Source organism: Neolamprologus multifasciatus, chromosome 22 (genome assembly GCF_963576455.1).
Source record: "Neolamprologus multifasciatus chromosome 22, fNeoMul1.2, whole genome shotgun sequence".
In the NCBI taxonomy this organism is placed as follows: Eukaryota; Metazoa; Chordata; class Actinopteri; order Cichliformes; family Cichlidae; genus Neolamprologus; species Neolamprologus multifasciatus.
Window position 1 is genome coordinate 4,658,520 of NC_140459.1, and position 15,217 is coordinate 4,673,736.

Sequence of the window (15,217 nt, forward strand, 5' to 3'; positions counted from 1 at the left end):
TGTTAACACCACAGGGAGCTTCGTGGCATGGGTTTCCAATGCGGCCACAGAACCTGGGCACCTTGCACTCAATGCGTCAATCATGCAATTCTCTGTATACCAAAGTATTCTAGAGTTAAATGTCCGACAGCTAAAGCTTGGCTGAAACAAGTTTATGCAACAGAAGAACAATCCCGTGCACACAAGAATGGTTGATAAAGAAAGGAACCAAGGTAATGCAATTGTGCAAAGTCCAGACTTCAACCTGATTGAAATGTTGTGATGGGAACTTGTAGAGGTGGGAATCACCATACATCCCACGATACGATATTATCACAATACTTAACGCACGATACGATATTATTGCAATTTTTTAAAATATTTTGCGATATTCAGATTCTGTACATAAAGGTAAACTTTATCAATATTCACTTTATCTAATATCAAAGTCTCACACTCAGTCTTTCTCTCATTTCAGTTTGATTGTTGACAAACTGAACGGTTTGTATTACAGTCTAGTCCAACTTAACTGAATCAACCATCTGGTACAATTATAGCTATTCTGAACTATGCAGTTTATGAAAACTATGCAGCCCCTTCAGCAACTGAAGAATTTGAAAGTAAATTAAAACAAAATATAATTTTAAATAAAAAATAAAATAAATAAAAACGTTTTAAACTTAATTAAAATAAAACATGTCTTAAATTAAAATAAGTAAACTGTCACATTTGGACAGTGAAGGAATGTCAGGATTCTTGCTCGGAAAAAGGATCAACATGCTCTGAAGTCAGAGCACAAAAACCTTTTTTGTAACAAAATATCGATTTCTGCTGTCCCTGTATCGATACATTATTAGCAAACAAAATATCACCATACTACACAGTATCAATTTTTTTCCCCCACCCCTAGGAACTTGCAAGTGACAGCAAACCTTGAACTGAAGCACCCTTGTTATGATGAGTGGATCAAAACTCTTCCACACTGATTTAAAAAGACTGATAAAGTCATCTAGAAAATGATTACTTCAAGTTATTGCTGATAAAGATGGTTCCACAAGCGAGGGAATTATTGAGTGTACTACAGTTACACTGCCCACTGTCTTTGGACTGTGGGAGGAGCTGGAGGACCCAAAGAAAGCACATGAAAAACTCCAAACAGAAAGGCCCGAGCTGACCAGAATCCTTGAAACTACTTGATGTGAAGTTAAAGTGGCAACACTGCATGACCTTGCAAGTAGGTTCTTGGTTGAAAACACTTCTAACTTCACATCTACTCAAAATATACTCCAGTCAGAAACTCTAAGATCAGAATAACTAATTAATGTCTGAAAAATGAGGCTAAAAGCCTGCTGTCATAACCTTTCCCATCCAGGCTCACAGTGCAGAACTGCTGCCAATACAAGAGCTCTCAGTCATTTTACTTATTTTTCTTTTTTAAATTCAGCACAATGAACAGCAAAGGAGCACAAGTGAAATGAGATTTGGCTCCTTTATAAGCAACAAATGGTGGATTCAGTTGACTTTGTTCCCACTTCTCAAAGGGAAACTGGCAGGTTTATAGCCACTGCTGTAAAATAAAAACTTTCTTTCAGCACGGTCATGCAATCTATGCACAAAAATGATAATTCGCTTCACAGCTTATATGCAAGAGATTTGGGCAAAACTGAACTGCAACTTTAACTTGTCATAAGCAAAAAAACAGAAAATCATGAGGCTCGGTGGATTAATTTTCGGTTATATTAACCGGGCACGCTCTGTTTTGCGTAACTATTTTTAAATCCCGGTAGCTCTGCAACCACCTAAGCTAGCACAATAAATTTTTTTGCATATGAAACCGGAGGAGTTGTACTTACATCTTATGCCATCAGCTTGTCCTCGGTCACAGTTTCCTTCCACATATAACTTTGCAAAAACTGCATAAAAAGCACTTGCAGCAACAAAAACATAATATTCCAGAAACACGCTTTGCCGATCTGATCAGCTGTTTGTACCACTTCCTAGTCCATCAGCGCGAACTATCACATGTCCGCCATGACCTGCCCAAAACCGGAAGTGACGTCATTTTTGCGGAAATGTAGTTTTTTACCATCAGGGCCTCATGAGCCTATACTGGTGTTTTTAAAAGTTATCTTTGACTTTATGACTTTCTGTGTCGTTTCTGGGATGCTTAGGACTCATATTGCACTGCTGGAAATAGTTTATTTTGATGCATATGCTGCTTTTTTGCAAATTTGCATTATAATATTTATTTTCGTTTTTTCCTGTAGTGTATAAAAATTGGTGTATTTCAAAAATAAAACTATGAAGACACTCAAAATAAATTTCCTGTGGTGGGAAACTATTTTGTGCAACTTTTTTGTATTTACAGTTTTGAGGGATAAGCTTCTTAAATTTCTCTAACTAGAAATATATGTTAAAAAAACAAAAACGATTTTCAATTTTTTTGTAGTTTATTGCACTTTTTTGCAATTTATGTAATTACTATGCACTTAATGCAGACATATTATTAAAATTTAGGCTGTAATGGTTGAATTGATGTATAGCAACTTGAAATGCTCCCAAAAATGGCTCCACAGCATGTAAAAATATAATATAAGCTCTGGCGGACTTGGTTCTATGGTAGGTCTTAAAGGGTTAAAATACATTTCTACCCTTTTATATATCCATAACAACCTCAAAACACCACAGCTGCCATTATATCAGAATACAGTTGTGTATATGATCATCTCAGCCTTCAGCAGCCGAAACAGCGAGAACACCTTCGGCACATCAGCTACAGATGTAACCTCGTAGACCACGCACCTCTGATGGCATTCTTACAAAAAGAAGGCACTTGTGTATGTGCCTCTGAATTCATGAGTACCCATTTCATGACTGGAAAGTGTTTGACTTTCCTGAAAATGGAAAGCTTCTAACCCGCTGCTGTGCCCACAAGCAGCTGATGTTGCCTGACATCTGGCAGGTCCCCGAGGTCGTCAGTATTTCTGTTTCACCTGCTTTTACACCTGAGAAAAAGTCTGCCTCGAGGCTCGCAGTGGCACGAGAAAGAAATGTCTCCATCCCTTCTGCCAGGTAACGCTGGATTGCAGCTGAGTGTAGGCTACAATGTCACACCCCCCACCCTCACCTCCCTTTTTCCTTTTACTTCCACTATCCTTTTATCCTTTACTCTGCCTCTGCTTCTTGCCCCCACCCCACCATCTCAAATTCTCTTGATTCCCCCCCCCCCCCCCCCACACACACACACGGTACAGTACAGCGCAGAGATGCAGAGTACCAGCAGTGACAGCAGCAAGAAAGTCTGAAAGAGCAGCAGGAGCTGGAGGAGGTTGAGAGAGAGCATGAGAAATAAAGATAAGGTGGAAGGGAAAAAAGAACATCTTGGAAACTGTGACTAGGATAAAAGTAAGAAGATAGAGAAAGAAGAGTGCAACAGAAGAGGGAGACAGACGGAGACAGCGAGAGCGTACGCAATACAGAGAATAAGACAAAGAGGGCTGCGTGGCACAGAAGCATGATTCACTGAAGTGCTTCGCTGAAATGGGTCCCAGCAAATAGGCCTGCGCCAGCAGCTGCTACAGGAAACATCCAAAAGATGAGTTTAAGAAGCTCTTTAACCCGCAATGTAAATTTAACAACCATTTCTCTCCCCGACAATGTCAAATCAAAGGAACAGTTAATAGAATAATAGTTCATTATTTGACTTTTCAAGGCAAAGATAAGATGCAACGAGTCACCTCTCAGTAAGTGCAAGGTTTCATCTCAGTGGTTTATTCTGTTATACATAAATCGATCAATGACTGAAATCACCAGAAATCCCAAAGAGGCAAAGGCATTGGCTCTGTAGCAGGAAGCAACTGGATGTAAGGGGTGCTTCGTGTAATTTTAAGTGCCTTTACTCTAAAGACCCCTTACAAGATCGCTGTTGTATGTGTGACGTCTTCATTGGAAAGCTTTGGTTTTGTTTGCGTTTTCTGTCCTGTAGGTTCTACTTGTCAATCAGACGAGCCGCGAGTTCCTTTTCTATGAATGTTTGTGTACTGAGCTGCCAGCGCTCATGCTAACTGCCCAGAGCTTATTCTACATGTACCAAAGAAACATCTGCTAAAGCCTCAGGAAACACCTTTGTTAAAAAAACAAAAAAACAAAAACATAACTAAACATGTTTGTCACAGTTTTGTTTTTTTCACCTTCTGATGTCACTCCTGATACAAGTATTCGAAATTTAAAAGAAATCACTTGATTTATTCTTTATTATTATTATTTTCAATCAGGGTAGGTCACTGGTAACTGCTAACTTTACTTTGCACACTGTTTAGCATGAATATCCAAATACCCCCTTCTTATTATTCTTATTATATTCTTATATTATCATTATGGTTGTATAAATGTTGGGATAATTATCCAAAATTCATCATACAAATTGTAAAAAATAAATAAACAGTGTTCTCTCTTCTGTCATATCTCTAGCCATCTGATAAGATAAATTATGGATTTATATCTGTGGAATTGGTTTGCAGTGTTGGAGAGTAACGGAATACATGTACCGCTGTTACGTATTTAAAATACAAAATATGAGTAACTGTATTCCGTTACAGTTACCGTTTAAAAAGGTGGTATTTAGAATACAGTTACTTTGTTGAAATAAATGGATTACACGGCGGTACTTCCCTGTTTCATATTGTGGCGGGTCAGGACTGTTTGGGTTTTGTTTGACAGCTACGTTCTGTTGTTCCAGGCGGCAGCGTTGCGGTTGCCATGGTTACAGGGTGATGCTCTCGCTCTGCGTGTTTCCTGGGTGAGAGAGCGCCTGTTGTTGTTGTTGTGCTAAGCTAATAGGCAGAATGCTACCGGTATAGCGCTAAAGAATGTAGCATCATGGGCAGTGTAGTCCGTGCTGCAGGGAGAATGGACTGCCATACACGTTATGTGTCTGTGAGCGAGGGAGGGAGAAAAAGGAAAAGTACGAGCTGTCATCGAGCAAAAACGGGAGCTGGAAGCATGTAAATATAATAATAACCACTGCAGCCAAGAAGAGAGCCTGACGAGCCCAGTTGTAAGTAAGCTATTAAGACTCGACTGTACACCGTGTTCGTGTTTTCCTCCAAAAACAATAAGTTCCGTTGGAGCAGCCTTTCAACGCCTCTCTCTGTCTCTGCTAGCAAAGTTGACCCAGACAACAAAGTAAAGCTAGTTTTCAGCTACGACCCGACACAGAACCCACCGTATTAGCCAGAGGTCCCTTTACTACGGTTCGGAGCCGCGGACCTTCAGTAACAGTAATAAATCACAGCAATAGTACATTCATGTAGTTGTAAACAGCATGATAATATATTAAGTAATCCAAAGTATTCAGAATACATTACTCTCATTGAGTAATGTAACGTTCCCAACACTGTTGGTTTGATAGTGGTTAATGGGACTGACATGAAGTCTGATGGAATTTATATTTTGGTTCACCTTATTTGTGCAGTTTTACACTTTATTCATATTTGCAGATTTCTGTTAAAAAAAGGGTGTAAATATAAATCTTATTTTCATAAGCTAGCTAGAGACACAGTGACCACCCAGTGACACAAATTTTTGTCTGTCATGGAAGCTTCTGTAGGAGCAGTTCATTGCAGCTTGATCCATAAGAGACCTACACAGCTTTGTTAGTGTCTTCTACATGTTCTTTTTCACTGATGTTGTAGCCATTTCTTAATGTTTCACCAACTTCCCTTTATCCACTAGGAGGTATTTAGCTATTAAAAGTCATCACATATACATATTTTTAGATTCAATATGTTTTAAAAGTGAATGAAAATAAATAAGTTTTAGTAAATATTATATTTACATCAGTAATGTTGACTGTGATAAAATTAACATGATTTCCTGAAAAAAAACAAAAACAACTTGTGACCTTGTGAACAAGGAGGTAGAGTCACGTGAAGACAGAAAAGAAAAAAAAGAGGAAAAAGAACGACAGAGTGAAGCAGGAGCTTGACAGACTCTCAGCGGGAAACCAGGCTCTATGTATTACACCTACACAACAGCAGAGCTCAGATGGAGCCTGATGTAATCGATGAATCTACTACTGAGACATGTGACAGCTGTGCATCAAACAGTGGAGGAAGAAACGTTCCCAGTGGAATTAGTACCTGTTTTATGAGCATCCTAGCTGGGAGGCAAGAGAAACATAAATATCATGGGGCTACAGCTGAAAAGAAGAAATTAAAGAACAGAAAGACAGCGGAGGGAAAAAAAGCAAGACAGGGAAAGAAATAGACCCATCAATGTTGAGAAAGAAATAATTCAGGGATTCGGTGGAGGATAACACTCGGCTCACCCTGGTTAATCCACCTTTTCATTTGTAGCAATAAAGTTTACCCAAGCCTACATCTATCCCAGCTCACAGAGGGGCAGAGAAAAGCTCGCCTAAAGATTGTGGAAATCCTGGGCTAGACGGAAAGAAGCTCGTCTTAGCGTCGATTTTCAGTAGGATGAATTGGATGTCAAGTATTTAGATCTGATTCAATACTGATGCTAACTTTAGAAATACTGTGCCATTAACACAGAAAACATGTTGAGGTCAGAATCTATTTTTCCCATTTTTCCCTTAACATTAACCAGAAGCTGAAAATTAACCAAAACAAAATTGTGGTATACAGTGTATGTATTTATTTATTTATTTGGCCTCTGCACACCATAAACCACTGCCACCATGATAACATCAGCCCCTCCCCTTTTCAGCTTTAATTCAAGGTATTATACCCCAAAATCCATTAACTATTTAACCTATTTTTAGAGGCTAAAAAATATTTTTTAATACTGCCTACCTTGAGATATTCTCCTAGGCCATGGAGAGGGGGGGGGAACTCCAGGCATCGAGGGCCAGTGTCCTGCAGGTTTTAGATGTGTCCTTGATCCATCACAGCTGATTTAAATGGCTAAATTACCTCCTCATCATGTCTTGAAGTTCTCCAGAGGCCTGTAATGAACTAAACATTTGATTGAGGTCTGTTGATGCAGGGTGAGATCTAAAACCTGCAGGACACCGGCCCTTCAGGCCTGGAGTCCCCCCCCCCGTCCTATGCCTTTAGTACAACAACCGTCAGCTGTTCATGGGTGTTTTTGGCTTTGGTTTTGTCTTTGATAACTAAGCTCTACTGAGTTGAAACCAGAGGACTGACACTGACTTGATCATCAAAGAATAACTAATTCATTCACCTTTAAAATCTCTTGGGTTGCTTTTGCAGTGTGTGTTGGACCATTATCTGTTGGCACTGTGAAAAAATGATCAGTTTTGAGCAGAGAGAGTCCTACAGTTCACATTCATCCTGCTACTTTTGTTAGCACTCACATCATGAATACACATTAATGACCCAATTCCAGTGAGAGCCATAGGTGCCCATATACACCATCATGTTTCTCTCCTTCTCCATACTTTTCTTGTCCAGTAAATCCTGGTTTCATCTGTCCAAACATTTTTTTGTTCAGAATTATGCAGGCCTTTTGTGGTTAAATCTATTCTCTTCTTGTTGTTCTAAAGTGGAACCAGTGGTTTGCACCTTGTGGTAAACCCTCTATTTCTATTCATAAAGGCTTCTCCTGATTTGACACTGACATGAATTTTGCCACCGGCTGCCCACATATTTGGTCAAAGTTGCTGGTTCTAATTATATGTCATCAACAATGAATGCAGATTGTTTTTTTTTTTACATTATTTAAATTTTGTTATTGTGTAAAGCATCTTCTTTTATATTAACTGTGTTAGTCGTCACAAAAAAGGGGGCAAGCAAGTCTATTGTTCTATGGCAGAAAAGTGAGTTAAAGGTAAAGTCATTACAGTATATCATTCACTAAGGCCAGAGACTGACTAACCAGTCGCTTAATAAATAAAAAACTGTGTTATTTAACATCAAATAAATGGGGGAAAAGAAAAAAAAACACACAACCTATTCTAATCTCAGAACATGAAACAGACACAAGCCTCGATGCATCAGCCGTGACAAAAAGGGGCTAATACTCCTGTTTAAAATAGAAAATGGTATTTATTCAGCACTTTTCTGCTCTTGCTGAGCACTCAAAGCACTTCTACACCACAAGCCACATTCATCCACTTACGCACACATTCATACAGCACTTTAATCTATGCACTTTAAGCACTTAAAAACAATCGATTTCTGATGGATCCATCAGGGGCAGTGGATGTTGGATCCTCCAGATTAGCAGACAGCCTAATCTACCACTAAAGTCAAACTTTGTTTCTGTGATGTGATAACAAAGTCACCATGAGAAGATAGAAGGGGAAGTGAAGTACAAGTTTGTTGACTGGGAAACCTTTGATTGTATTTAATAGGCTTAGACAGAAATGTTTCATAACAATGAAAGGTTAATAAATACTAAAGGGTAGAAAGTGGATGTGAGGATCCTCGTACATGGTGATGGTGATGGGGCTAACACGTTTCAACTGCTCCTTTTACCAGAAAAGTCTTTGTTGGTTTGTTTGTCTTAACTTTACAGGGATATTAATTCCATGCTGATTATGAATAATTATGCTTCATGTTTGGTTATTGGTTGATCAGTTACCTATAGCTCACTGTTCCGTCATTCGCCACACTCACCTCGCTGTTGTTTCTTCTAACCAATCACACTAAACTCCTTCACAGCTTGGCAACTACAAGTGGAGCTGTCAGGACAGGAGTTGTTTCAAATTACACAACAGAAATTAGAGAGTCCCTGTGGTGAAAATGATGAATCAATACGGTTTCATTTCAGATTCTGAAATGAAAGACTGAAAAGATTCGGCATGAGCCCCCGCATCCTCAGCCCCCGCATCCTCAGAACCTTCTATCGCTGTGCCATTGAGAGCATCCTCACTGGATGCATCACCACCTGGTACGGCAACAGCACCGCTTACAACTGCAAAGCTCTCCAGAGAGTAGTGCGGTGTTCTGAACAGATAATTGGAGGTGAGCTTCCCTCCCTCCAGGACATCTACAGGAAGCGGTGCCTGAGGAAAGCGGGGAGGATCATCAAGGACTCCAGTCACCCCAGCCATAAACTGTTCAGACTACTTCCATCAGGAAGGAGGTTCTGCAGCATCTGGTCCCGAACCAGCAGACTGAGAGAAGCTTTTTCCACCAGGCCATCAGACTGCTGAACACTTCATAGACACCTCACCTCCACTACTGGAACTTCAACATTATGCACTACATACTGTACATTAATGCCACTGTTTTGCACAATATCCAACTACAAACCTCTGTATATTTTATTGTTTACTCTATTTAATTTGTAAAATATGTACACACACACACACACACACGTAGAAAAACATATTTAGTATACACATCCAGTAATGCATATACTATTATATATTGTACATATATTTATTCGTCTCAGATTTAGCCATTCTTATATTTTGCTTGTTTTATTGTATTGTCGTTATTGTATTTTTGCACAACTCTGTTGCTTGTGAAGCTCGCACACAAGAATTTCACTCGCATGTACTGTACCAGTGTACCTGCACATGTGATGTGACAATAAAAGTGATTTGATTTTGATTTGATGAATCGATACGGTTTCATTTCAGATTCAGCAACTCACATCTAATATACTGGAAAAACAGGTGGAAAATTTGCCAAAAAACAGGCAAAAAATGGTTACATTTTGACAAAAAAAGTTATCAAGGAATTAGCGAACCCATCAAACATTAAAAAGCAATATATATATATATATATATATATATATATATATATAATATATATATATATAAATAAAATAAAAAAATATATATATATATATATATATATATATATATATATAAAGAATTCTAATATCTTATCACATATTTTGTCTCAATCCCAGTATCTATGAACATATCTTAAGATGAGGAAAAAAAATTATCAAAAAATACTTTTGATTTTTAAATATCATTTTTCATTCAGTCCATTACAAATGACAAGAACATCAAATTCCCCACTGTAATCAGAGGAATATCTCAGACGGGAGGTGTGCAGTACATTAGAGAGAGACTGTTCAAATGATCCATTTGGGCAGAGACATGACAAAGAGACTGCCCGTCTCTCTGTTTGATATGGAGGATGTCCTAATGGTTTTTATCCTGCCCTAATAAGCTGGCTGGTGTGATTTTTCCATCAGTGAAAACATTCAGCCTTTTTGCAGGCAGTTGCAGAAAAGATTTCTTTGTAACCATGACAACTTATTCAAAAGTAAAAAAGAGATGCGCGGAGAGCAAGATGGAGAGTTAACGAGAAAGATGAAAAACAGCAATGGAGAGAGAGTTAGCCGGAATGATCAAGAACCATTTCATGCTCGGTGTAATGAAAGTCAGAGATTTGTCAGCATTTATTCACCATCTCTCTTTATCTTATATCCTCTTATCTTCACTCTCATGTTGATGCTACATATTCCTGAATATATTTTCAGGAGGAAAGAAAAAAAATGAACAAAGCATTACAGGAAGATAGCTTTGTGATCACCACCTTTTCAAAGAAAATATCACTTCACGCACATATGTATAGATATTGTACTGGAAGCTTGCACAAGTGTTCCAGAACTCTAAACATTAAAAGCCTGTTAGGATGTTTACATAGGAAAAACCTTGTTTACAGATAGTTTATCTTGAATGCATTTGGCCATGGATATAATTATTCAGCATTTTTGAAAGAGAAATGCAGAAGACTCATCTTTAAAATTTACTACTGAAACTTGAAACAACTTAGTGCAAACACCAACACAACTGGAAATGGATTTCTTCCATTCTGAATCTATCCATGGCTTTTCAATATGCCGCCAAGTGCTGGCAGTGTGTTTCAGTGGGAAAGCCAGCGCTAAAAGAAAGAAAAATGAAACATATTTCAAGCAGATTTGAATCAAAGCAGATCCTCATGAAACATGTAGGAACATTCCTACTGAGTGCCAAACAGGTGCCTCGCCATCTACATAAGAATTCCCTGCAAAGGTGAGATCTGCAACTTCTCACTTGTTCAATTGCAGTCATGCAATAAAACCATTAACCCTTTAAGACCTACCATAGAACCAAGTCCGCCAGAGCTTATATTATATTTTTACATGCTGTGGAGCCATTTTTGGGAGCATTTCAAGTTGCTATACATCAATACAACCATTATAGCCCAGATTTTAATAATATGTCTGCATTAAGTGCATAGTAATTACATAAATTGTAAAAAAGTGCAATAAACTACCAAAAAATTGAAAATCGTTTTTTCTTTTTTAACATATATTTCTAGTTAGAGAAATTTAAGAGGCTTATCCCTCAAAACTGTAAATACAAAAAAGTTACACAAAATAGTTTCCCACCACAGGAAATTTATTTTGAGTGTCTTCATAGTTTTATTTTTGAAATACACCAATTTTTATATACTGCAGGAAAAACGAAAATAAATATTATAATGCAAATTTGCAAAAAAGCAGCATATGCATCAAAACAAACTATTTCCAGCAGTGCAATATGAGTCCTAAGCATCCCAGAAACGACACAGAAAGTCATAAAGTCAAACATAACTTTTAAAAACACCAGTATAGGCTCATGAGGCCCTGATGGTAAAAAACTACATTTCCGCGAAAATGACATCACTTCCGGTTTCGGGTGGGTCATGGCGGACACACGATAGTTCGTGCTGACGTCTATTCCAACGTAGGAAGTGTTACAAACAGCTGATCAGATCGGCAAAGCGTGTTCCTGGAATATTATGTTTTTGTTGCTGCAAGTGCTTTTTATGCAGTTTTTGCAAAGCTATATGTGGAAGGAAACTGTGACCGAGGACAAGCTGATGGCATAAGATGTAAGTACAACTCCTCCGGTTTCATATGCAAAAAAAATTATTGCACTAGCTCACGTGGTTGCAGAGCTACCGGGATTTAAAAGTACTTCCGCAAAACGGAGTGTGCACGCTATGACCGGTTTTAAAGGGTTAATATACAAGATGCCTCTGTAGAAGCTCGGCGTTTAGGGCTTGTTAGTTATTCCAGTTGGTGGTGATGCTATAATAAAGTAGCCGCTCTTGCATGATGATCGCTCCACAGATAAACAAAGACGGCAACGAAGCAGATTGTTATCTTATTCTGACCAGCAGAAAAACATGGCAGTAGCCTAAATGATCAATTATCTATTTGATTGAAACATTTGGTTTAATGTGTAAGAATTCAAATTAAATATTGAAGCTGGAACAAAAGGTTGAGTGATGCAATTTGGAAAGGGAATGAAAATCTGGCTTGTTAAAATGCCATTTAACTGTTTTAATTATGTTTGATTGTATCCCCTCTGTCTACAAGAGAACACGTGACACTGAAATTATTGTCTAAATGAATGCTTTTATACAGGCATTAATCTTGAGAATGTACATTGAAATTTTATACTTTATACTTTTGTAAATGTATAATTATTCTGTAGATGTTACACTGAGAGCAGTGATAAATAATCACGCTAACAGGTATCAGAGTCTTTGTCCTTCTGTGTTTTTATTTTTCTACTTTTTGTTCCAATCCAATCTTATTTATAAAGCACTTTAAAATACCCAGCACAGGAACAAAGTGCTGTACAGAAAATAAGTTAAAACAATAGAATAACAGAAAACAGCAAAATAAATAAATAAAACACATAAAACATAAAATTAAAAATTTTGTTCTTTCACAAATCACATCTAAGTCACATCCAGCACACGACTACATGACACAGTTCAGTGAAAGGTTTGTTCAGGGTTGGCAGAATCATATTTCTTGTTACTGTCAGAAAGCAGGAAATACTGCGACCCAGTAGGTTGTCCTGTTGTATCTCCAACCTTAGGTGCCACCCTCGTGTCCAGCTGACTCTACTCAGCAATTAGGTCACAGTAGTTAAGACAAGACAGGGTGTTGTTTAGTGATTTAGACTTTTTAACTTACTCTTTGTTGACCAGCTTCTGGGATTTGTTTTGTCTCAAACTCATGATGGTGATCGTGTCTTGTCTGTCTCTTTCAATTTAATTATGAACAGAGTTTCTGCTTTGACCAGTTAGCCTCCTTTTTCTACCTGGACACTTTTGTTGCTTTCCTACATCCTCTGGATTTGTTCAGGAGAATATAACAAGTGGGGGCTTGTCTAGGATCTGAAAAAGGGGGTCCAGCATAAGCAGTATTTGGTTTTTGATTGTATTTTGCTTGAGATGGTTGCCACTACCTGTGGTTTCATCTGTCTAAACATAGTACTACCTGTGCTAACTGTGGAAAATGCAAATTTACCCTATCTCGAACACACCAAACTTCACCTAATTATCTTCTGGAGCATGCTAGGCGTGAAGTATCTTGAAAGGCAAAAATATCGGTAACTGGCGCCCTTAACTGCCTAACCCCAACAAGGAAGTTATGTCCACCCAGGATTATAGTGACATTTTTTTAAAAGCAAAATAATAAAAGAACGCCCAAAGAAAGAAGGTAAAAAGCTCAATAGGACACTCAACTCACCTCACAGTGTTTCACTTGTTCCACATTTTGTAATATTACAGCTTTATTCCAAAATAACCAAAATTTAAAACTGCTTTTGGTTAATTTTTCGCCTGTTTTATTTTCTCTTTTTAAATCTTTTTATGACTTGTAATCTCCTGTGCAGCACTTTGTGATTCTGTCTTGAAAGGTGCTATATAAATAAAAATGTATTTATTTTATTTAAAATGGACCAATTTTTAATTCTAAATTCTAAACACCAGATAACAAAGTGCATATTATTATTTTTATTTTTAATAAGAAAGCTAAAAAATAATTTCATCATTTTTTCCACTTCATTATCATGCAGTATGTAGAATTTTGAGATGAAAAATAAAAAATAAAGGCTGTAACATGATGAAATGTGGAAGAAGTGGAGCGCTGTGAATATTTTCCGGATACACTATTACCAGGAAAGTCACAGTTTACGAGGGAATAGCTGATAATGTTGTAGTCATGAACCTGAGGGTAGACAGACTTCAGACAGGTCACAGAGTCAAGCTCAGCTTTAATCCTAGAAATTCAGATGATCTCAGTGATGCCAAAATCAGCTGATTGGTCAGCCTCTTAATCCAGTTGGAAAGCTAAGTTTTCCAGTTTTCATAGAGGATAATTAAGCTGATGTAGCCTGCTAACACTGCCTGTGCATCTGGAAGCTGCAACTTTTGCTCTTGCTCATCTGGCTTTTGGGGAAGTGTGGTCGGAAAAAAGCAGAAAATGTTGTTGGTGAAAATGAAAGTCTTTGACCACAGTGGTCAAGTTTTTTTGTTTTGTGAAAAGAGCGAAGAAACAAATTGACAATATTTTCTTTACTTGTCATGAATAAAGTATAATTTCAAAGAAGTTTTAAAATGGATGTTGAGAACGGATGTATCCATGCAGGAGTGTGTTCAAAAAAACAGTTGCATCATTGTTTGTTACTGAAATAAAAAAGAAAAACTGACCAAACTAAAAATAGATCAATCAATCAAAAAGACATGCAGTGATTGACCAGCAAACTACAGGGCGCACAACAGCAACACACTAACATGTCTTTAGCGTCTCACTGTGAGTAAAGACACAAAGTTTGCCAAAGTAAAGTGCAGGAGTCCACCGTGAAAACATTTCTAACCACAAACCTAATCAGACACTAATTACCGTCACCTTCAGTGAACTCAGAGCCGACCACAAGCCAGTAGCCTCAGTAAGAGCAGTGAACACATCAAAACAGTTACAAGGTAAGTTATGGAGATGAGTGAAAAAGAGATAAGAGTTAATTTCATGGTAGTCAGGTGTGCCTTTGTTGGACTACTTGGTTGTGTGATAGACTTTTACACATGATCAAGCTTTTCCCCAGCTACAGTGATGGGATTGTGCTATATTATTTTAGCTTTCTTTGGATGGACTTTGGTGCTAATTAGGTGTTGACCTTACACTGAACAGCATTTTGTAATGCTAGAAGCAGTTATGGTCGTTCAAGGGAACCAAGCAAATTAACTTGCCCTACCTCCCATTGCTGACACAGAGGATACCGCCAATTAAATCATAATTTAATTTTTTCACCATTATTTTAAATCCTTAAATTATCACAAAACTGCTAAGTTATGACTGATGTCGTAAGGTGCTGCTTTCAATATATAAATCTAAGTGTACAGGTGCCTCTCTGTGATTGGTGGATACAGACTGTGTTAGATTTGTGTTCTCATAAGTAAATATATCAACTTATCTTATTTTGTACAAACGTTTTCTGGTTGTCATTTTATTTTAGAAA

At 37.8% G+C, this 15,217-nt stretch overlaps 1 protein-coding gene and 1 long non-coding RNA gene across 3 annotated transcripts in view; both read right to left on the reverse strand.

Annotated features, from left to right (window-relative positions):
* LOC146492689 (uncharacterized) overlaps positions 1 to 15,217 on the reverse strand; it is a 246,327-nt gene that overhangs the window by 121,220 nt on the left and 109,890 nt on the right. The gene's annotated exons all lie outside the window — the stretch shown is intronic.
* LOC146492693 (uncharacterized) overlaps positions 12,628 to 15,217 on the reverse strand; it is a 29,004-nt gene continuing 26,414 nt past the window's right edge. The window contains exon 2 of the long non-coding RNA XR_014871896.1: positions 12,628 to 15,129. This is a non-coding gene — a long non-coding RNA (uncharacterized LOC146492693). The remainder of the gene's footprint in view (positions 15,130 to 15,217) is intronic.